Source organism: Arctopsyche grandis, chromosome 8 (assembly GCF_051622035.1).
Source record: "Arctopsyche grandis isolate Sample6627 chromosome 8, ASM5162203v2, whole genome shotgun sequence".
Classification (NCBI taxonomy): Eukaryota; Metazoa; Arthropoda; class Insecta; order Trichoptera; family Hydropsychidae; genus Arctopsyche; species Arctopsyche grandis.
Genome location: NC_135362.1, coordinates 32,902,128 through 32,925,639, shown reverse-complemented (window position 1 = coordinate 32,925,639; position 23,512 = coordinate 32,902,128). Strand labels below are relative to the sequence as shown.

General features: G+C 34.1%; 1 protein-coding gene across 1 annotated transcript in view; it reads right to left on the bottom strand.

Moving 5' to 3' along the window:
• Positions 1 to 23,274, bottom strand: part of DAAM (disheveled-associated activator of morphogenesis-like protein) — a 98,160-nt gene extending 74,886 nt beyond the window's left edge. Inside the window, exons 1-2 of the mRNA XM_077436897.1 lie at positions 23,063 to 23,274; positions 14,877 to 14,949 (exon numbers count right to left, since the gene is read on the bottom strand). The gene's annotated coding sequence lies outside the window, so the exon portion shown is untranslated. The remainder of the gene's footprint in view (positions 1 to 14,876; positions 14,950 to 23,062) is intronic.
• Between the last annotated feature and the right edge of the window lie 238 nt (positions 23,275 to 23,512).

Sequence of the window (23,512 nt, the reverse complement as noted above, 5' to 3'; positions counted from 1 at the left end):
ATACATTCGACCTACATATGTACATATGTACATATGTACATATATATATACTACATATTTATTTATTACAGTTAAGCTATAATGACATTACAGATATACTCCAGGACGTTACTATAGCTAGGCATATATGTACATATGTATATATGTATGTAAGTGTAGTATAAAATAATAAAAATATTATTATAATGTGTGAGAAACGTTTCATACATCAAAGCAAAACCGCACAAATGGAACACAACCGCGGATCTTTCGAAAAAAATTGCAAAGTATGTGATGCGGTGTAAATTTAAAAGAAATAAAAATTTACGTTTGCAATAAAGATTTGTTCTATTATAGACAGTGTCGAATAATATGCGGAATTAGTTAGAGATCGGAATTTACATAGCGACTCAATAAAAAGACAGTAAAAAGTCGAACGGTGAAAATTCTGTCGTATTAGCGAAACATAAAAAAGAGACACGCACATGTTTTAAAAACAATAAAAGATAGATCTGCCCGCAAGATAGGGTACAATTTCAACATACAATCTATAAAAGTTTAATTGAAAAGATTGTTTCGTTCAAAAAGCGATGCTATGTAATATTTCTCTTGGCTGGCTAATTTTATTACCCATATACAATATGCAAATTTGAACGATCGTATATTTTACATCCCATAAGAAGAACCCCAACAATATGAAATGCAATCAAATTAATTAATTTGTTTGTTTTCACAGAGATTATTCACGGTTTTTTATCTGCGGTGCTAATTCGGGCTATTCTCGATTCCAGTTTAAATCAATCTGCTCTGAAGCCCGTTCAAAACACGTCCGGATTTCCAAACATTCAACCGATCATAACACGGCCAAGATTTTGAACGAGAAGAATTTTTATTTCATTACTCATATTGCAGAACAGAATGTTACCTGTCGAAACAAATCATATTTAACCCTCACCTCAAACGAACTTAAATATGTACATATTATTAAAAAAAAAACAACAACCGAAGTTTAAAAACAAACTTCCCCGTGAAAATTTAAATGAATACAAATGAATAAATGCATTATTTTCCCCAAAACCATTCTTCAATATCAATATCGCCATCTTCAATTTCAATTATAATTAAAATCTGACAAACTTAGCCGATACATACATACAAATGAAATTTAATGCAGGGGTTGCAAGTCCAATTTCTCAAAATCAAAGTACGTGAAGTAAAATTACAAGTAAAAAGCCACTTTTGTATGTATGTAAATGAAAATAAATATGATTATAAAATATAATATCATTGAAATATAAAAATGATTCCGAATGTTTAGTACCATCAAATTTTTGTCTTATTTTTCAAATCTAAACGGATATCTACAAAATCAAAAGGCACAATAAATTAATGCCAAAAATGAAACGAGGCTCTATCGTTTGAATATACATACATACATATGTACATATAGTCGCAACTACCTATACCTATATAATTTATAGTGCAAATTCTGATATTGTTTCCCAACGTGCGCAAGTCGCAACCGCGAAATAGTGTTGTGCACAAATTTATTGCATCAAAATATGAATTTGAATTATTTATGAACAGGCGTGGCGTTTGCAGGGAACACCAACATTTTACTTGAAAGCCGACCACGCCCAGTCCCACGCGCTGCATTTCATTTTCCAAATTGGAAAACGGAAAAGTGTACCGATACTGCACACAACATGCACTCTGTCGAGATTAATTAACCGAATCGCACGACACAGAGGCGAGACAAAATAAATCGGTACATATTTATGAAGCTTCCTACAACGCGATTGCCCAAAACAGTCTAATAAAAATTATAAGCAGTTAAAACAATAAAAAAAAAACTGACGTGTCTCAATTTAATACGAGCGAGTAGGCGAAACAAGGAAGATTCGCCAAACATGTTTAATGTTTGGCGAATCTTTCTCAACCCCAGAACGTCAACCGAAGATGCACTTTGCACGCGTGCGTTGCAACTTCTGAGGCTGTCACACCACGTGTCGGATCCAATCGTCGAATGCGTTGTCCAAATCGAGTTCACTTTGCCGACGAAATGTCATGGTGTTCGTTCGATTCTTAAACCGTAATCGTTACGACACTCACGATATAAAATAAATGGCGGTGGTGCAATTATGGTCGTAGAGCACGCAATGCACTATCGAAATGTGCGCGTGTTCCAAAAAGACAATACAACGTTTGAGGGCGGGGTATTTTTTCAACAACACGCAGATTCGATCATATTCAATTCCTATAAACTTGCAAGTTAAATGATACCAATATTAAAAGAAAATTCTTCAATTTTCTTATAGATACATATACATATGCATATCTTCGACATATGTATAAAGAAGTGAACCAGAATTTTAAAAGGAGTGTATATATTTATATGTACATCCCTATTCAAGGAGCGGTCTTTCCAGCATTAGCGATAAAAGAATGAGTAAAAAGGGTGTGGCGGGTTTGCTTTAAAATCTTTTTTTTTTATTACTAAGAGTATGGAGTAAGTTCGCAAGCTTTATTACACTCAAACCCACAACATGATCGAAAAGTCTAAACAATGTCTATAAATCCATATATTTTACAACAGCAGTAAAATATCTCAACGAAATTACATTGTAAGTAAAACTACATATGTATGGATGTCTGTTGAAACTCTACTTACATATTGTATAGTACACATGTACATATATACAAGCCGCCAACTCTAAATATCATTCAAAATATATGTAATCTATTAGTGAACTAAAAACGTAGGTATGTATATGAGAAAATATAAAATCTTGTAATATTAGGTCTATATGAGGTGAGAGTAAATTAGAGTGAAAAAAGTAACTTTTACCACTGTTTAAGTGAGTTGTAAAAAGGTGGTAGAAAGCCACGTTTGGATAACTAGTTGTCATCGCTTCGATCCGACACAAGATTGCGGTGTGATTTTTAATTAATTCGTTAATGATTGAAGTACTCTAGCCTCATATTAGAGACTAATGCTTACTTCAATGTTTGCTACCCTCCCTATGTCGGTAAAATATCAAAGCAATCTAAAGATTGGAAATGTTTCAAAGTCAGATCAAATATTTTTGACAAACAGCAATATCACTGAACTAACAGAATGAATTTTCTATGCTTGTTCTCATCAATAACATTGAAATAAGAAACAATTTGTAAATATTAACAACAAAAAAATGGGATAATAGTTTTGGCTGTAAAGACGACAAATGCCAAATCAACATCTCTAAAATATCTCGCCCGGCAAATCAAACGTCAAACGGCTTGCCAGTAACAAAAATAAAATTTTACGTTTCAGTGAAATCAGAACCAGTTACATTTTCACTGGGCAATCGAAATATCTTAACAGCCAAAACTTATTTATTTAAGGGTTAGGTTAGGTTAAGTTAGGGTTGGCTCCATTCATTTAAGATTAGGTTGTTAGGATCGGTATTTATTTTTGTCAAATTTTATTTTTGTTACTGGCAACCCATTTGACGTTTGATTTGCTGGGCGAGCCCCGATTGTGTCGTGCGAGCTATTTTAGAAAGAGAGAGGCATTCTTTTTATTTGCCTGGCCGATAAATGGTACACCAAAATACACGTGTAAAATAAATAATGAACAGTGAAAAAAAAAATTACAAAACCAAATGCAAAAAATTAATATGTATGTTGCCTACGTGACAAAATACATATGTACATACATATATAGCGAAATGGAAACATCACGAACCAGCATATCGATCTGAAAATAATAACATAAACCGGTGTTTCTCAAGTGGACCCATCAAACCATGGAAAGCATATACATAAGTGAGAATTTACTATACTTCTGGATGCAATATTAAATAAGTCAGGAGGCTGGACAAATAAAAAAAGGATTTCCTTTCAAAGAATTTCACCTAAGAACCACTGATAGAACTACAGAGTATCTCAAAAGGTAATTTGACAAACAGTGATGAGCGCATCGCATGTGCAGGAAGGAGACTATCCTGCAGCAAGGGTCCTCTCTCCACTGACGCCCAGCTAAATATATACCGGTTTGCCGGCACACACCGTCATCTTTTTTCATTTCGCGAATCCCACGAGTGCGAAATACATAACTAGCTTTTGAGGTAGTTACGCCGCCGCTAATTTAACTCAATTCGAGAAAGTGTGCTTCGGTTTGGTCCACTTTCGCGATTGCGCCTCGCAAAGGTGCACTCACTATCCTGGATGGATAGATGGATGGCTCGGTTGCGGTAACAAAAGTGGATATCAACATGGTCATGACCACCTTATTTTAAGCAGCACACCTTTTTCGAGACTGTCGGGTCATCTATCATAGTACCCATGTCCGACGAGCCATAGGTACGGTAACGGTCCCTGCCCACGTCCACACCTAAATACTAAATCTTTCGTGTTAAAACTTAAAAATGTGTTCCTATTTGGTATTGGGAAGCAATCAAGTATTTAAGCTATGTAGCTCTGCCCCAATTGTATCGATATATTACTACGAGCTCATTTACACATTCGATGGTGTAAATCTTGACATAGGCATAGTAATTAGGCAAAAATATAAAAGAAAACTTAATTTTCAACGAACATACATAAATATTGAGTTTTTGCCTTGGTGGCGATGTTACAATTGAAGTGTATCTTTCTGTTGTAACATATTTTGACTAGTTGGAATATAGTCCATCTAACCTAGTACCAACTACATATATACCTGGTTATAGTTGAAGTGGATTTTCAGTTGTAATACATTTTGACTAGTTGGAATATAGCCCATCTAACCTAGTACCAACTACAGACATACCTGGTTATAGTTGAAGTGTATTTTCAGTTGTAATATATTTGGACTACTTGGAATATTATATATTCCGTCTAACCCACGTAAGTTTAATTTTATTTTTTTTATTTATATCAGGAAGGCCAAACAGGTAACCCCAATGCCCCTTCCTGGCCAGAAACATTATACATTTGATACAAGTATTATTATATAAAGTATATACATATCAATTAACATCCACAGAGACATTTATGGTCAAATTTGTAAATTTGCAGCATTTTATACAATTCAGCGAAATTCCAGTTTGCTGAAAACTCAAGATTTGCGAGAAAATGGGTAAGGTTGCCAATTTGTTGGAACCCTTTCAATGAAAATCAGATAAATTATCAAACTCTTATAGGAAACTATCGACCTGGAGTTTCTGCAGTTTATCAATGCACAATCCACTAAATAGATTAAGCACTGTAGCGCAATATACAGCATGAGGCCGTACAATACAATTATATATTAATATTTTACTTTTTATAGTTACTAATTTTCTTGAACTACAAAGTACACCAACTTTTTGCCTTTTTTTTAATAATATAATCTGCGTGCACCTTAAAACTTAATTTACAATCTAAATAAATGCCTAAATACTTAATATTATCTACTAATTATTGTGCAAAAAAGACTCTTAGTTCTTAGATTGCTTAGTTCCGTCGAGCAACTATAGTATAATACATACATATCTATTATATGTATGTAAAAATATTTTCACGTATCAAAAAAAAAATGATACACACGTCCTTAATTTTCTATGTCGTTCTAACGGATGTGTAACATAAAGAATATTGCGTTTGCCGATATGACTAATCCGTTACAATTAAAAAGTCGTATATACATACATATGTACCTACTACATACAACATAATACTTGTACCAATTCTGAATTCGTATTTGGAATAAAATTTAAATTTACGCAATTTCGAACGATCGACACCAAAACGCTGGCGACAACAACAATGAGACGAGTGTTGCCAACAGACCATTTTGAAATTCACTTCGGCGCGAAACTATCCAAACTGTTGCCAACAAAATGGGACAATAAATATTATAATAGCACGAACGAGCCTTTTTATTGTTCAGATTTTATTTTATCGTATTTAACTCTTTCGTCGACATTTTTAGAGCGGACATTTTATTTATTGCTGCGGCACGCGCAATGCGAATTTCGACGTCTAAACATAAATACAAATTATTTTCGCATTATCTTAACTGAGGCTCTAAACGGCGACAAAACATCATCAGACTCTGCACGAGAGGAACACGCTTGCATAATGCAATCAACGAAATGTCGCAATTCGCGGAAGATGCACTTCGCGAGACCCGAGATCCGCGTTTTCCCACGCCTTGCAAAATTCGTCTGCGTTCCACGTTTATTAATTTTTCGCATGCAGTCGAACATGATTTCGTGCAATATGTTTATTTACCTTCACATCACCTCATTAAATATTTATACAAATACACGTAACTACATATAATCTGCTGATGATCGTCGTAATCAGATGTTCGTTACGTTGCGTAACAAATGCGCTGATGAATTAATATTATGCAATGATCAAATCGCGTAAAAATTAACAATTAATTAAAGTTTAATTTAAAAGTTCTTTACAGCCGTTAGTAGAGCAGATGCAAACGTTGAACCTTCTACATAGCTTTGAATCGAGCGGTCAAAAAACAGACAAATCTTTCAACGTTTAAATTTATTATACATACATACGTTATCGAAAATTATAAACAGATTAATAACAGCATTTCGGTATTTTGTGGTAAAAAAAAAATCTTATTATCCCATAAATCAATCGTCGATTCCATACTCGTTTTAGATTGCTCAATTCGATCAATAATTTGTTTTATCGAGTGAATAAAAAAAAAATTGTATGTACATACATACATACGTAACTCGGCAATAAATTAATTTATTTTTTAATACTGAATAGATAACCTTGTACCAAATATTTCGACGAAATTGACATCTGAAATTTTTATTCATTTTTTAAATGCATTTTTTTGCAATAAGTTAAATTTATCCCCTTCGACGAATTTTTTAATTGAATATTTATCCGATGTAAACGTACGATCGAGTTGAAAACTTTCACCGTCTATCAAAATATTATCAACAATAATTACATTCACAATACTAATGAGGCACTCGGTGAATTGACACCAATCCAACGTCTAGAATGGGCAGCTTATTTATCAACCTGGCAATTTGTCGATGAAAGGAAACTGATACGAGGTGACGAAGAAAATAAACACAGCAACACACGCAGAAAGTTTGAAACGAAACGCTCGTATATAACAACAACACCTTTCAGGAAAAGCACACACAAGACAAGAAGATAAACTTGTGTATAAGTACATTATAGCATATACATAACTAACAAACTCGATTTCATAAGCAACGCAAAATAAACCGATGATGAAATGTAGCAAGAATGTCAATGTCCAACGTCTGAAATTCGAGACCCACCACAGTTTGAGATTGGCGACTGCATAATTAGCGATAAGTCCACAGCGACAATGTCCTCGAAAGTGACACGACTGGCACGAAAGTGACACGACCTCCTGACCTCTCATCTCGTCCTCAACCAGCCACCGAGCAACGAGCAAGTCGCCAGAGAGATCTTACGAGGACCAACCACCAGTTGTGATAGGTGTCCGTTCTCGAAACTTTACGACCGCATTTCTGCTACTCGAATGACCGTCACAGTAAATTCAGATACTTTTATATGAAATATGCAGTCGCAAAGGTTCGTTTGATCTACTACGTATGTATGTATGTATGTATTTACAAATCTAGGACCTAAATTCGTTCAAAATTATGCGAGCGCACGATGCATATTGCAATTTGCATACTCGTGTGCGCACTCTTGCAAACGTCGGCTTTTAGACGACTAATTATAACAGTATTTCGAGACATCGAGAGCCCGTTACAGAAGTATATACGTATGTAGAGTGATGCGTGCGTTTTGGAAGATTTTAACCCAAAGGCAATGTTGAAATACACGACTGAACTACATATCGAGACTATAATACAGCTCGAGGTACATACGAAATCATATCCATTCCATATCACATTCTTTACATGTGGGAGGTATACACATACTAGAAAAAATCAATTGTTTGCAACCCAAAGTACATCTATTAGTATTAATTATAACGGAAAAACATTGTTGCATAGTAAAGATATAAATATGCACGAACTCAATGAGCACAGTTATAGGGAAGAGCGTTTGGGGTATTATGGGTCCCATCGAATATTTGATATTCGAACACATATATTCATTCGCCTCTTCTTCAATATTCATAAATTCTAGTATTTATAAAATTAATCGGATATTATTCGATTTTTTTATTACATAATTTAGAAAGTTCCTTGGTAATAATATCGTCTTTCTTGTCAAATCATCTCGATTTTTTTTGTTTAGAATGCACAACGAATTAAACAAATTTTCTAATTGTAAATACTAATTTATCAACATTTTCCTATTGTAAAGTGAATCCTTAGTTAATTATCCGTAATAGTTTTGTTCATCGAGTTTCATAAATGTTTCATAAATTTGGAAAATAAAACAGAATATTCATCACGTACATATTATATACTACACACATGCTTTGAAAGAAAGTTTTTTATTTTGATTTACGCTATTTTGTCGTAAGAGTCCTGGACCCCAGCGCCTTGTCCATACAAACGTATTAGACTTCTCCTTTCCTCAATTATGGCACTAGATAAATTATTTTTAATATGCTATGGATATCCACCATAGGATGGTTCTATTTTATTTTTATTTTTTTGATTAATTGATTTTTTAATTTTTGATTAATCACAAAAATAAAAATAAAAACAGAACCATGCTTATGGTGGATATAAATTGGGTTGCAATCACTTTTTATAACACAATAAACAATAAATGAATACAAATATATATTTTATTTCACTAAAATATCCCTGTTTATTCTTTGAACATAGTAAACAGATGTATAAAATTTATTGTATAAGTATGTATGTCATCATCATCATCATCATTTACAGCCATTCACCATCCACTGCTGGATGAAGGCCTCTCCAACACGCTTCCACTCGTCTCTGTTTTGCGCAACTCTCACCCCGCACATTTTCCAAATTTCGTCCACCCATCTTCCCTGCGGTCTTCCTTTTACCCTTTTGCATTCTCTCAGGCACTATTCAAGCAATTCTTTTGTCCACCTTTCGTTCATTCTTCTAGCCACGTGGCCCACCCATTGCCATTTCAATCTCTTTACTCTATCCACTATGTCCACTACCCTTGTCATGCTTCTCACCCACGTGTTCCGCTTCCTGTCTTTCCTCGTTATGCCAAGCATACAGCGAATAATTCTTTTAAATTAGTAAAATATTCGATTATTCGAATATTTTACTAATTACACATGCGATATTCGAATAATTGATTTTACGAATATTTAGGACCCTACTTATTGGGTTTGAGGGCTACACATTTTGGAAATGAGCTGTCAAGGGGAACGTACATCAAAAAAATAGTAGAGAGCCGCTGCTTTAAAACATTTTCACAGACATGACCAAAAAGATATGGACATGGGGAAAATTCTATATGTACGTACATATGTACATGTGTAGTAAATCTCCTACTGAAGTACTAATAACCGATATTCATTATTGTAGAAACAAAACAGTTTGCATTATTGAAATATAATGCATGATCACATTTTATTTTCTCACCCTATTCGATCAAGATACAATATGTACATATGTATGTTTGATTGTAATCTCAATGCACAACAGATTGCGCACGCGGATGAGATAAAATTTAGCCGAAGGCTAAAACTTTTAATATAAATACAAACATAAGTTGGTATATATGTGCATATATGAGTCAGGCAGAAAACGACAAACAACACGAAAGGAGCAAACAGACGGGCAGACGGACAGCAGGGAACAACAATAAATGTGAAAGTCATACATAAGATGCAAGGCCAATAAATCGGATATTAACATCAGAAACGCACCTCGCCCACACGTCCCATTAATAAATCATGCCACTTTTACGATCCATCACTTCCACTGAACGAGTCATATCATTTTTTTTTTCGTATGTGTAATACATGCATCTTTAGATACAATGTTTCAACAACGTCAACGACTAAAAATAGATTCTAGCATTCAAGGGAAAGCACAGCCGTAACGCCCTTGCTTGTCCTATCTGGAGTGTTTTCCTCGTTCATTAAAACCTATCAGCTTATAAGTTCTTCCTCCGGGTCATAGTCAGTGTAATTTCGTCGACACAATCTGTCCTCATCATAAATGCAAGACGCGTCAGTTGGACGAGCGCCCTAATGTCTACCAATTGTCGACCGATGAGGACGCTCTGCGAATAATCAGCCACACAATTACCCCACTGACCATTTCCCGGATGCTATTATTGCACATCGTTCACTGGTATCAATGTGAAAATACAACACCTTAAAGTTAGTCCAGTAGAAATATTGCCTCAACCACTGTCATCAGATTAATTTACTTGATGATATTAATACGAATTGTAATAGTATAACAAGGAGCTGAAACTTCGAATTGATATTAGACAACTTAAAGATTTTCACTCGGGGATCCGTTGTACGCATTAGAAATACATGCATACATTATAGTATTTTAAAACGAAATAGAATAGTTCGGATTATCCGTGCTACCCTTCAACATTAGCCCAGATAATCTGCAAATACTAATCTGAGTATACTGCAATAGTGAGTGACCAATATAAAAAATGCTTGCATCTTTACGACGTGCACGTAAAAATATCGATATCGATATTTTCTAACGCTCGATCGATTGGGCAGTTTTCGAATGTGCCAAACGACTGCTCATTGGTATGCAACCCGCTGAACTGTTGCAAAATTTACGAGCAGAAGAAATCAATTCGACCGCTTCCTTTTTTGCGAACGGGCGCATTAATTCGACTTTCTCGTCCGCACAAAATAAGATGAGTCATCGAGGAAAATCCCTCGAATAGAATCGATTGCTAAAATGTGCTGCTACTATGCATAATGTAGGTACATACATATATACATATATCAAGAAAAGAAATTCGAATATACATATGTATACTGGTGCATATAACGTAAGAAAATACGACAATCTCTCAATTATGCGAACTAATAGTGCAAAACTGAATTTCCACACAAATTCGTTAAATACATTACCCACGATATAGCGCAACTTAATGAGATTTTTATGGATATCGAATCAAAAAGCAAGCCGAGCGACCAATCGAATTATACGAAAATTTCTGGAAGACTGCGTGAAGAATTAAGTCTTTCATTTGAAATACCCAATTAACTAACCGTTATGTTAGTTCAAACACAAAGTTATATAATGTAAAATTATATATATTTCATATAATTTCATAACATGTCGATAGGTATACCTGTGATTTATAAGCATTTATTTATTTATTTAAGATATATCTTAATTAGCTAATTATATTTAATCTTATTTTTTATAATATGATTAAATATAATTATATATAACATATAAATATATAATAATAATAAATAATCTAAGTGATCATTTTTGTAACTCTTTGTTACTCCTAAGAATACTGTTCCAATATTGATTCCACTTCTAGTCTCATTATTCAAATTATGATCAACTTTACGCAAGAAATCTACATTCAAAATCAAACACAATGAATAAATAATCCAAGATGACAATAAATAAATTCAGTCAATTAATATACAATATCTACCTATGTACTTATAACTATATTTGATTTGATATATGTGCATAACTATAATACGAATACATACATACTTATAATCTGCATGCAATTAATTCTTATATAATGGTTTCTAAAAGGTTGCAAACGAAAGCAAGTGGACGACTATCGGATAAGGAAGATATGTGAAACAGAAATGGAAGAAAATTGTAGAAGCTTTTATAGAACGAAAAAGTATGTATTTTGCATACAATATGATAATTCACACATTGCAAAACGATTACAAATTAATACATATTCTCAAAAGAATTGAACCAGAAAACAACCGCAATGGAAAATTTTTAATTATCAGCTTTCAACTCTGCCCAAAAACTCCAGGCAACAACCTGTTGCACAATTGCTTCACACCCAATTCTGTTTCAACACTCAGTGGTATCCAAATTTTAATAAAACAATCTTTTGATTCCTTTGATAGTGACAAATAATCCTGAATCTTAAAACGTTCAATCATAAATACGAATTAGCACTAAGAATTAGCATACTAAAATACAAAAAAAAATGTGCAACGATTCACCCACATACTTATTTTCTGGTTCAAGGCTGACCCAAAAATCAGGCTGCGGTTTAAAATATAACCGATAAAGTTAAACTGATCAATATGTGCACTATGGTGCAGAGGACTAACGGTTCACCGGTTGAATTAAATGGAACGAACTTGTATGTACTCGTACGTGAACTGTATGTGTTCGTGCCATCCATAGCGTTCGGGACAATGCAGTGACAAACGACCCATCACTATTCAAATTTTGCCAATGCAGAATTTGCAATTCGATCCGACGCGAAATTAGAGCCCCCCCGTGTGTATACAAAGCGATCTTCGGCGAAAATCAGCGATGATGTCAAAAAAAAAGTACGAACGAGAGCGAAATGCTCACTGGAGCGGCAAAGGTCAAGAGCGTGCTAAAAGGGGTTAACCCTCGAAGCCTTTGATGATCGTTATTGCGTAATTTCATACCACTTATAAACGCCATACAAAGTATTTATATACATTTTTATTAAACGTGTGTACATATACTTGAACTAACACTATAGCTGCTTTATCGTGAAGAACATGTGGCCTCAGAAATGTAAGGTGACCATTTCTTCCAAATTCAAAACTAGGACATTTTTTTCCAAAAATATATTTCAAAATACTTAAATTATTTAAAACGAAAACTAAAAAATCATGGACGCGCATTTATGAAAAAATGAATTTATTTTCTTTTCAATGCTCTTATTCTACCCAATATATGTATGCTCTTATTCTACCCAATATTCTACCCAAGACATTTTAAGGTTTCAACATTCAATTTCGTTTTATCACTGGACTATATATTGTTCATCAAAGTAAAAAATCCTTCGGCTGGTGCATTTATTCCTGATAAATGGAAACAACATTTGACTAATTTGTCAATATTTTTTTAAGAGACATCATTTATCCACTTATTAGATAAAAAAATTCTATCACAAAAAAAGTGTACTGGTTTTATCTCACCACTTACCAGGACAGATACCCAAAAAACCTGAAACCAAAAGACAGATGTCCTGGAAAAATCATTACGAATAGTCACCTTAATGAGAAAGGGCACTTCACTAGTAGATTTCTCACATCTACTGGAAATGAAGAAGGGAATAAAACTAGAATGAAATACAAAATGTTGGTGTGTGAAGTAATTTCAATAATAGTGGTCATAAGTACAGTAGATGAATAGATAGCACATTCATAGGTAGGTTTTTACCAAATTTTATTATAATACAGTAATATGTATGTCTATTTCTAAGAAAGTTCAATCTCACACAAATGATGCCAGTTTTTTGGCGGAATACTGAATACCAAAGCTTGATGAGTAACGGCATAAAACGAGTTGATTCCACAACAGTTTAGTCTTAATTTTATCCCTTTAACCCAAAAGATAATTAAATTTCCCATAAGCGTTGGTTACCTCTGGTCTGATTCCCATAAGCGTTGGTTACCTCTGGTCTGATTTCACCGAGAGTTATTTCATATGCATATACGTATGTATGTTTAATTTTGGCCGTAGATACAAATATATATGTATACCTAACCGAAAAAAGTTGTTTTGATTCAGAATTTGTCTAATAAATCACAGCAACTAATTAGTTTGATTTTAAGATATTTTTTCAAACGGAACCGATTTCGTAACAGGCTAAACTCGAGGTTTCGATGCGATGCACATGCGCTAGCATTGGACTATGGAAATGTTTCACGGAACGAGCTCATTGCTCGGCAATGAGACGCAAATATACGCGCATACCCTATGTAGCGTAACTTTCGTACCGGTACCTATTTTAAAATTTTAATTTAATTGCTATTCTGTGTTAAATACAAGTATTTCACGTGAAGGCGAATAGAGACACGGAGTTTAATCCAGGAATTCTGAAAATTCTGAAACGTACAAAAAAACTACTAGAACTACAGACACTAGATACACATGTAGATGCATAATAAAAAATAATAGATAATTTCAGATGAATTTATATTATATAAATTAAATGCGCATTTATATTGCATTTGCTACAACGTTTACATTCATACTAGAAAACCATAAAATTATTGCACAAATTTAAAACCCAGGTATTGAAAACTTCAATCAATAGGGGTGCGATTTAACTGTACATTGAGAAAAATACTTTTTATCTTAAAAAAAACGTTTATGCATTAAAAATTTGCATTATTTTCGGTGTATTAAACAATCTCGTATTGTGCATCGAATAAAATATTTTGGCATTGTAAAGTGACCATTAAAAAATATGAAACGATCATTCGAAAAAATGGATTTTAGCATTAGAATAGATACAAAAAGTGATAACGTTGCAGTCTTCCACTATTGACAACTGTCAACTGTCAAAAGTGTTTACTTTTGTTTACGTACATATATACTACGTATGAATATGAATGATGATGTCAGGTCGTAGAGTCGAAGCCAAGATCGTAGGTATCGAAGGTCGCAAGCCAAATAGTAAAAAAGAAGGAATCCAGTAGAGAGAAGCGTTGGTCGTTGTTGGTTCGTATTTTGATATTCGCGACGTTGCCGATACAGTTCATCTATCATTTCAATACAAACTTCATCCGCTTTAAAGTAAAGCAAAGTTTCTAATGTAATCTGTATCTGTCATTTAGAAATGCACACATTTTTTTTGTAATGTACGTCCATTTTATAAAATAAATGTGCATTAATAAATGTGCATTTAAATGCACATTTATTTTATAAAATGGACGTTTAAATTTTTCCCAATCAATAATACTTCAAATTAACAACCGAATTTTCATTGCGTTAAAATTTAATAACATTATTTATTAATAAAAAAAACGTACTCACCCCTCGAACAGCCTCGAATAAATAAAATCAACGTTCACCCTCGATGGAATGCTGACGAACAACTTCACTATTCCTGAAACAAAATATATATATTCATTTAAAAACAAGATCTATTTCACTGTCAAATTAAAACCAATAATATTTTGACAACCAGATTCTATATTAAACATATCTACACGAACAAACTGCTTGACATCTGAATTAAAATCATACACATGTATGTACATACATCTCATGCGAAATCGGTATTGCGTATCGAACAAATAATAACCAATCATTAAAAACAATACTATAAATTACTGATCATTATATTGGCAGAACGATACATACAGTCTAAATAAAAAACAAAAACTTTTAGATAGAAGAATATACATATAATATAACGAAGACCGATCGAGTCACACACTGTGGAACATGACCTGGCACATTAATCACTGCGAAAAAAATGCAAACGCAACTGCAATCGAAACACCACCGACTGTGTACAATAACTACATACACAAGTATACTATGCGAACGATTCTCGCCACTTTTGAGACACGACAGCTGTGCAAACTGCGCAGGTGACAGAGCCAACACGTCGAACGATAGACGATCCGCAAATGTGCACACGAATTTTCTATAAAAAAGGTCAGGGAGTGACGAACGGAGACAGTATGGCTCGAAACCAGGTGGTAGGTGGGTGAGATAAGGGTCGCGTGACCCAGTAGTTAATTGAGAGTGATGTGCCACGGACGGGCGACAGCAGCTTGTCACGAAACAAAAAAAAAACAGGGATTGACTTTTAAAAGGGTGCGGTGGTTTGGCACAAGCTGGTTTTCGCAGGGTGGACTGACCGTGACCCGGTCTGGTTTGGAAATTGCAAGTTTTGTTTGACCAGGTCGAATTTTCCGGTGTTATGATGCAAACTCTTGTATGTATATATGTCGTACAGACGTCTGGCGCCAAATGCCATTTCATCCCTTAGCATTTACAGATAAAAAGCCTCCCCTTTCTGAAGATAGTGAGGCATAAACGTGAATGTTGTATCAACATGAATGATGATATGTATTCCAGGCACTTAACATTTGCAGAACATACAAAGAATGAGTAATGAACAAGATACGTCTTATTTAGTTATTATGTTCGATTAGCGAAATTGTTCATTTCATGAAAATATCAAAAAAGTCATTGGTTAGTTCACGAATTGAGCAATTCAAATATTGGCGCCTCTTGTAATATTTTTTTAACTAAATGCAATTTCATGAATTGGACATACATAGTTACATATATACACAGACAAAAGCTTACGATATTAAGTTTAATAATGGTGCAAAAGTTAACCCAATTTTGTTGCAAAAATGTAAATGCAAGGACGAAAATATTACGTGTTCGTAAAATTGTGGGGACACATTTCCGAGTCACGAAACAAAATTTACGATTATGATAATGTTTGGTATTTTCATTTTTTATAAGCGATTACGTGTTTATTTGTTGGAATTTTTTCAGCACGCTAAAAATATAATATAATGTGTGCATACGAAAAATTACGAAAACAAATTGAACAAAATAAAATAATTTATAAAAGAATCGATGAGGACATCTCTCGTCGAAGTATAAAACATTCATATCGCGACTCCGTGATGTTGCTAGATGAAATTGAATTAAAAATTAAATCCGCTGGTAGATTATAATATGTAATATGTACTTGTATTTTTAGCATTTTCATGGTTTCATTTTACCAAACAGAATGTTAAGTATTTTTGTTCTTTTAAACATACATACATAATTTTCAAAATAGAGATAAATATCAATACTTTGTAACACAATTAATGAAATACACATGTGCAATATAAAAATAACATAACAAATAATATATGTAAAATGTTATTATTTAAAAGTTGTAATATCAAAAATTACATAAATACATACGAAAATATAGCAAAAATTAACAACTACATATAACAGATTTTTATCATCTACTAAAAAAACATATCAATCATTTACACAAATAATCCATTTTTCAATTAATTATTATGATCGATTGAATTTATGTTTATATTTATATAATACATAAACAGACTAAAATTTTACTTTATCTTTATTAATTTGTTTGTCAAAATTTTAAATCCAAACCATTCAAGTGAAACTTGACCAATATTTCAAGATACATATGTACTATAAAAATTTCAATATTGTTATTCATAAGCTTAAGAAAATGTTTTTTATTGTTTTTTTTCCATTTTTACTCTTTATAGGTATTTGCTAATTAAAAATGAACAGTTATGTAAATAATATGAACGTATGTAAATAAAAAAAGATCCTTAATGGCTTACGTTACCAATTCGACAGTAGAGTATATACATACATACATATGTATATTGAAAAATATATTTAGTTGAATTTTTTTAATGTAGTCGTAAATATTTAATCATGCTTTTAAAACGAACTTTTATGTTCACTGCATGAAATTATAATGGACTTATGTACATATGTACATACAAACTCAATACATAGTAATAAAAATCAATACACTTTCTTTTCCTAGCACGCATAAAATGGCATAATAATGAACTCTTTCATTCATTATCGTCTGCAAACTTTTATCGGACGAGATAAGCACTCAGAAAAACAAATTCATTATAAATCAATACCGTGTGAAAAATATTCCGAGCAGCTTGTTTACATTCGTCATGTAAAGGAGAAACACTTGAAATATTAAAATATGTATAAGGAAAAAAGTCATCGACCCTATTTTATAAAAAATTAACTTCCATTGGGCTCAGATATTCTCAGAATTCACTCAAACGGATGATGCTCGTATAGCACCGTTGACAAGTTGATCCGAAACTGTGAAAAAACGTCAAAACTTCCAACGACCGAAAGCGAAGCAAATCAACGCAGATCTGATCCGACTAATATTAAATTAAACAAAAGCAAAAAATATTTACCTACACGCACCAATTAGTTAGTCCAGAATGCATCGGACGGAATGGAACATGTTTCAGTCATAACTTTGATAGATTGTGATAATTAGTTGCGGTTCAAAATAAGCACAGATCATTTCGGTGTCAGATTTAAGCCAATATGCAGTTGGAAGGAAAGAAGCCGTACGACTAAAATAAAAATATCTCACCAATGAGAAAGACAATCCACCTAACGAGGGGATTATCCGGCAGCAGGCGTTTCTCGAGACGTCGGTAAATAGTGAAACTTCCGAATTAATCTGCACCATCTACATTTCATCGAAACTAGAATGGAGAGTGTCGTAAAACTTAATTAACTTCACGAGATTGCGACGGAGTAAATTTAGCTTAGCAATCGGCTATTAGTAAAACCGACTTAAACACGTGCTACTGATTTATGCCCCAAGTTTATCTTTCACGCATGCATTCGTTTATAAAATGCAATCGAAAAAGTAGTTTGAAAATTGGAAATTTATTGAAAAAGCTACACCCTACGAAAACAAACACTGTATTCTAAGTCTTACAAAATAATGCAAAAATGCACGTTTCAAGAACAATCAATATTTATTTACATATATAAATTAAGACCTTAATTATACTGAGTATACAATTCCCATGGTATTTACCTATGGGGAACTAACATTGCTTGTATGAACCTATGAACGTACTGAGTACCTAGTGAACGTCAATGTTGTCAGCACATCAATCAAGTGCAGTGCAATTGGATTGATTGAACTGATTAAACGTGGAAACTGCAGGCAGACAGACAGATACAGACTCTGCAATCAATTAAAACGAATCGACCAAAAACGAAATCTCAACGCGACACTGCTAAACGGACTGATCAAAACTACCAGTTTGCGAATATGTACTGCATACTGCAAAATACATATCCAAACATGTGTATCGTGGTAATAGGGTACACATATACATATGTAGTACGTACATATCTCATCGCTCGTCACGATAAAGTGCAAAAACATACGCTAATTCTCCCACGCCTCTCAAACCACCAATCAATCATATCGAATCGCCAAAAGTGGTTCAAAACTCTTTCGACCAGACAGACGACCGTCTTCGAACCGTCTCCCAGGAGAGAAATACATACATAAATGAATTCCACGTCGTGGAAAAGGACTATCGCGAAGTCGAGACAGGTTTCTGGCGAGGATTCGCCATATTTGGTATAGCAGGACACCGGGAGTCCTCCGCTTCGACAATGAGCCATTACGATTTCATAATACGCCGGTGCCAATCTGTAAAAGGACAAGACGATTATCCAGTATTAAATGTATACCGGGACAGGGTTAACAAACCGAAACGTCAATCGGGCAACTTGTTTACTAACAATTCTATCGCTTCGGCCGCACCAGAACAGAATTTCAATCGAACTATGTATGTATATAGGTATTAAAGACGATTTGCGATTTGAGATATATACGTGAGATAATAACCCTGGAGCGGAATAATAGTGTCGCTGTCAATTCATCTTCGGACGAATGTGAGATAGCGTATTTTTTATGTCGCCATTAGTGAGGATATGTCACGTTTTGACATAAGATGCCACCATAGACGGACTACAATAGTATATATAGTATAACAGTGGCAAAAAAGAAGATGAAGCGTGAGCTCCAGGGAAAAACGTGACTTGCCGCTGAAAAGCCGAAACAAATTTGCTATGCACAAAAGCTTTCACAATGAATTCAACACACTAAAACTGTGTGTCCGAGTATAAAAGTCTACAAGGGACGAAATTCCAGTCTCGGACTTCCGAATTCATCGGTTGACGATTAGTCAATGATTTGTGCGGTTCGCAGCTGCTCCGCTCGATTATTCTAAAATTCTTCCTCATTATACAGGAAACGGTCGTGTGTGCTAAATGTGAACTGGAAACACAGGAAAGTCTCCAGGTGCCTGAAATAGAACAGCGAAGAGCGTTTCATTGTCGAATGTCAATGTTCGGCATGTCCGACTTAGCACAAAAATACGATTTTTTTTTACAAAAGTGTGCCAAATATATATTTTTTCTATTCCATTACAATGAGGAGAAAAAAAAACAACCGAAAATTACGACTCATTATGACATTACATTTTTTTCAATCTCAATATACATAGCTGGATGTAAAGATATCAATTGTGTTGAGAAGATTGATACCATTAGATAGAGGCAAGTTCGTGAGAATTTTGGTACTGGTTCTTACGAGCAGGAAAAGTTTTCTACCCACTACGATCGGGGAGCCAAAATTTATATTCTTCCAAAATAAAAGGGATGTAGAATGTGAAATCATTCAGGAGTGTTTCATGTGAAAATAAAATATCATTAAAGCAAAAGAACTAAATCCCAATGAACCTACATACGTACATATGTATGTATCACAAAGGTACTGGGATATTAATAAGGTCAATATAAACACTTTCATATAAAGGAATTAAAAAAAAATACACAAAAGAAGTACTTAATTTACATTAAAATAATATCAAAATATGAATCAATACATTCAACCTCATTAAAAACCCCTGTTCGAATGCATTAACAAAGCAGTGTATTTTTACATCTGCTCAAATCGATCAGGATTCAAAAGAGAAAATATATGGTAATTGTATGCACATTTCAGCGAAAAAACTCGAACCTAAGACGTTTTTCCCTTTGAAACTACTATTTTACTTCTCAGAAATGAGATACTTTGTAAGTATCGAATCCATTGTTTATCGCACGGACTTTGCTTTGTTGACGTACTTCAATCGGATAAAATTGTACACTGAGTCACTGACTAGCTTACTTCTAGTACACATGTAGTTCTAGTTTCTGATAATTCCGATTATTCTGATAAGGAACAAAAAAAAACTACCGCATTAAAAACAACAAAATCGAACAAATACAATATTACGCCGAGATCCAACAATCGGAGAGATCTACCAACATTTTGAAACACGGAAAAATTACAATTGAGAAACGTGTCTGGATGCAACTTTAAATTTCTACAAACCGACAACAACTGATAAACGTTGAGAAACACTCGCTCAAATACGAATGCAAAGAAGCAATACCAAATATGGCACTATCATAGTAACGATAGGACGGTGAGCACGTCCATTGTAATACGAGAATATATGTAGGTATATAAAATAATATTACATGAATTATACCGACTTAGTGTGGGCACAAAAAATCGGAATATAAAGTATGCAATACAATGCATTCTGAAACCAAAACAGAAAAAAAAAAATTTAAAATACCCTGACTTACATACATACATACATACATATACATTGCGTACCTTTTACAGTGCAACTTACACATCCATAACAGAAGTAATGTTTCTCATAATTGCTTTAGTGAGTCTTTAACCCAATTAAAAATCGAAACATCACGTCAACGTGCTCTGAAGCCTCAATTACCTACTTGCGTCATCAAACATGATTATTTCAGCATAATTCAACTATTTTTGACTCGCGTACCCTTCGGCAGCCTATTTTCGAAAAATTGTAAACCTTTTTCAAATTTATTTTAATAAACCCCAAAACTCCTATCCCACACCAACAATGCTTAAGAGGGCTGTACACCCAAAACCTTAATTTTGTTACAGTTCCTTTCTTCGATATATATATTGAGTGTATATATATATTGAGTGAATGCGACAATATATATCAATATATATATATATTGAGTGAATGCGACAGTTTCGCTTCGACCAGATAAAACGTGTTTTAAATTGACAAAATCGAGGTTTCGTATTCTACTATTTTCTCCTCCAAAACTGGACCAATTTTTAAAAAAAAATCATCATCGGTATGAGAAAGATATTTTCTGTGCATCTATCGACGTATTTTTTTTTTTAAATCGACCGTTAAATAAGCACGCTAGACTCTTTTCGTGGGTGTAAAAAAGAGGCGATTTTATAGATGTTTGGCGGCTCCTAGCTCATATAAAAAATAATTAATCAAAAAAAGAAAACGATAGATGCACCCCAATGGTGGATATCTATAGCATATTAAAAAATAATTTCTCTATTGCCATAATTAAGGTAGGGAGAAGTATAGTACGTTTGTATGAACAAGGCGCTGCTGTCCAGCCCTCTTAACGAGCTTGTATATATTAAAATATTTACTATACATATTTAAATGCTAAGTAAATTAGCATTATTATCGATACTAAAAACGAGACACAAATAGAGTCAAAATCGTTTTAGAAATTTCTCATATATTCACACCGCCAATTTATTTGAAGCAATGATTTGTAAAAATTCTCTTAATTATTCGGAGAATAATTGTAAATTATATCCAGTGCTTCATCTCACTCTACTTCATTGATTTTTTTTTCATTAAGTATATTCGACATATGTATGTGTGGTAGAGAAGTGTAATAAGGGTGGTGGATATAGTGGATAGAGTGAAGAGATTGAATGGCGGGCCACATGGCTAGAAGAATGGACGAAAGGTGGACAAAAGAAGGGCTAGAATAGTATCCGAGAGAATGCAAAAGGGTAAGAGGAAGACCGCATGGTAGGCAATATTTGGAAAATGTGTGGGGTGACATGGATGAGAGTCGAGCAAAACAAAGACGAGTTGGAGAGGCCTTCATCCAGCAGTGGATGGCTGTAGATGATGATGATGATGATGATGTATACATATATAGAAAATAAACCATCCCATGCATCGTTTGACAAAAGAGACCGAAACGATCAATGATCGGTGTGCAGGGACGGTCATTAAATAATAATCGCAATATTTTTCAAACATTGATATTTTTTTCATGTATGTATGTACATACTTCGATTTGGGAATCGTTGACATAAACGATAATCGTTCTATCATAACATTTATCAGTTCGTAACAGTTTGGACAAAACACGATCGACTGCGAGCAAGCATACGAAAGTACGCATACATAAATGGTTTTCTGCGTAATCGATACGATAAATAAGTGTGACTCAAACGATAAGAATAATAGTATTACAAATTCACAGTCATTACGCGAGAGCCGGAAATAATCGATACGTAAATCGTTTCCGTTCACCCACAACGATTCATTTAAAATTCCAATCACAAATTCACACTCGAAAGCATCTCTCGAGAGGGTTGAACACAAGAAGAAGTTGAACACCTCTGGCTAGCACATAGCGCGTCAAATCGCCAAGTTAATCGAATTAAAACGCACACTTGTTAAATAATTTCATTTAAACAAACAATTTATATATGCGCGAAAAAAAAGAAACAGTAAATAAAACGAAGCGATACATACATGCATGCAGCAATTGCAGTGTGTAATCCTCAAGAGACGCGAACACGATACGTTAACAGCAATTAACTGACACACACTTCACTCAATTAAAAGAATTGCACACACGATCCAGGATTGCACTTTTCGCATATAGAAATATAATTAAAATAAAACAGGGATAAAGTAAACGGTCGGGCACGAGCGAACGTACGAGGAGACGGCGCGCGACTGCTGATTCGGCCAGCTGCTGCTCTCGGGATTCGACCAGGTCTTTTTGTGTTGTTTATTTACCCTCTGCTCTACCGAGAGGGGAATCCCCCGATCGCGTGCGTATTCATATACATACATGTATAATATATATGAATGTACATATGCGTATTACCCTCCAAATCGTCAACCCTCGACCGGTCCATAAGTCGGTGCAATTTCGCTTCCGTGTTTACGAGAGAGCGCGTGTGTAGGCCGGCGATT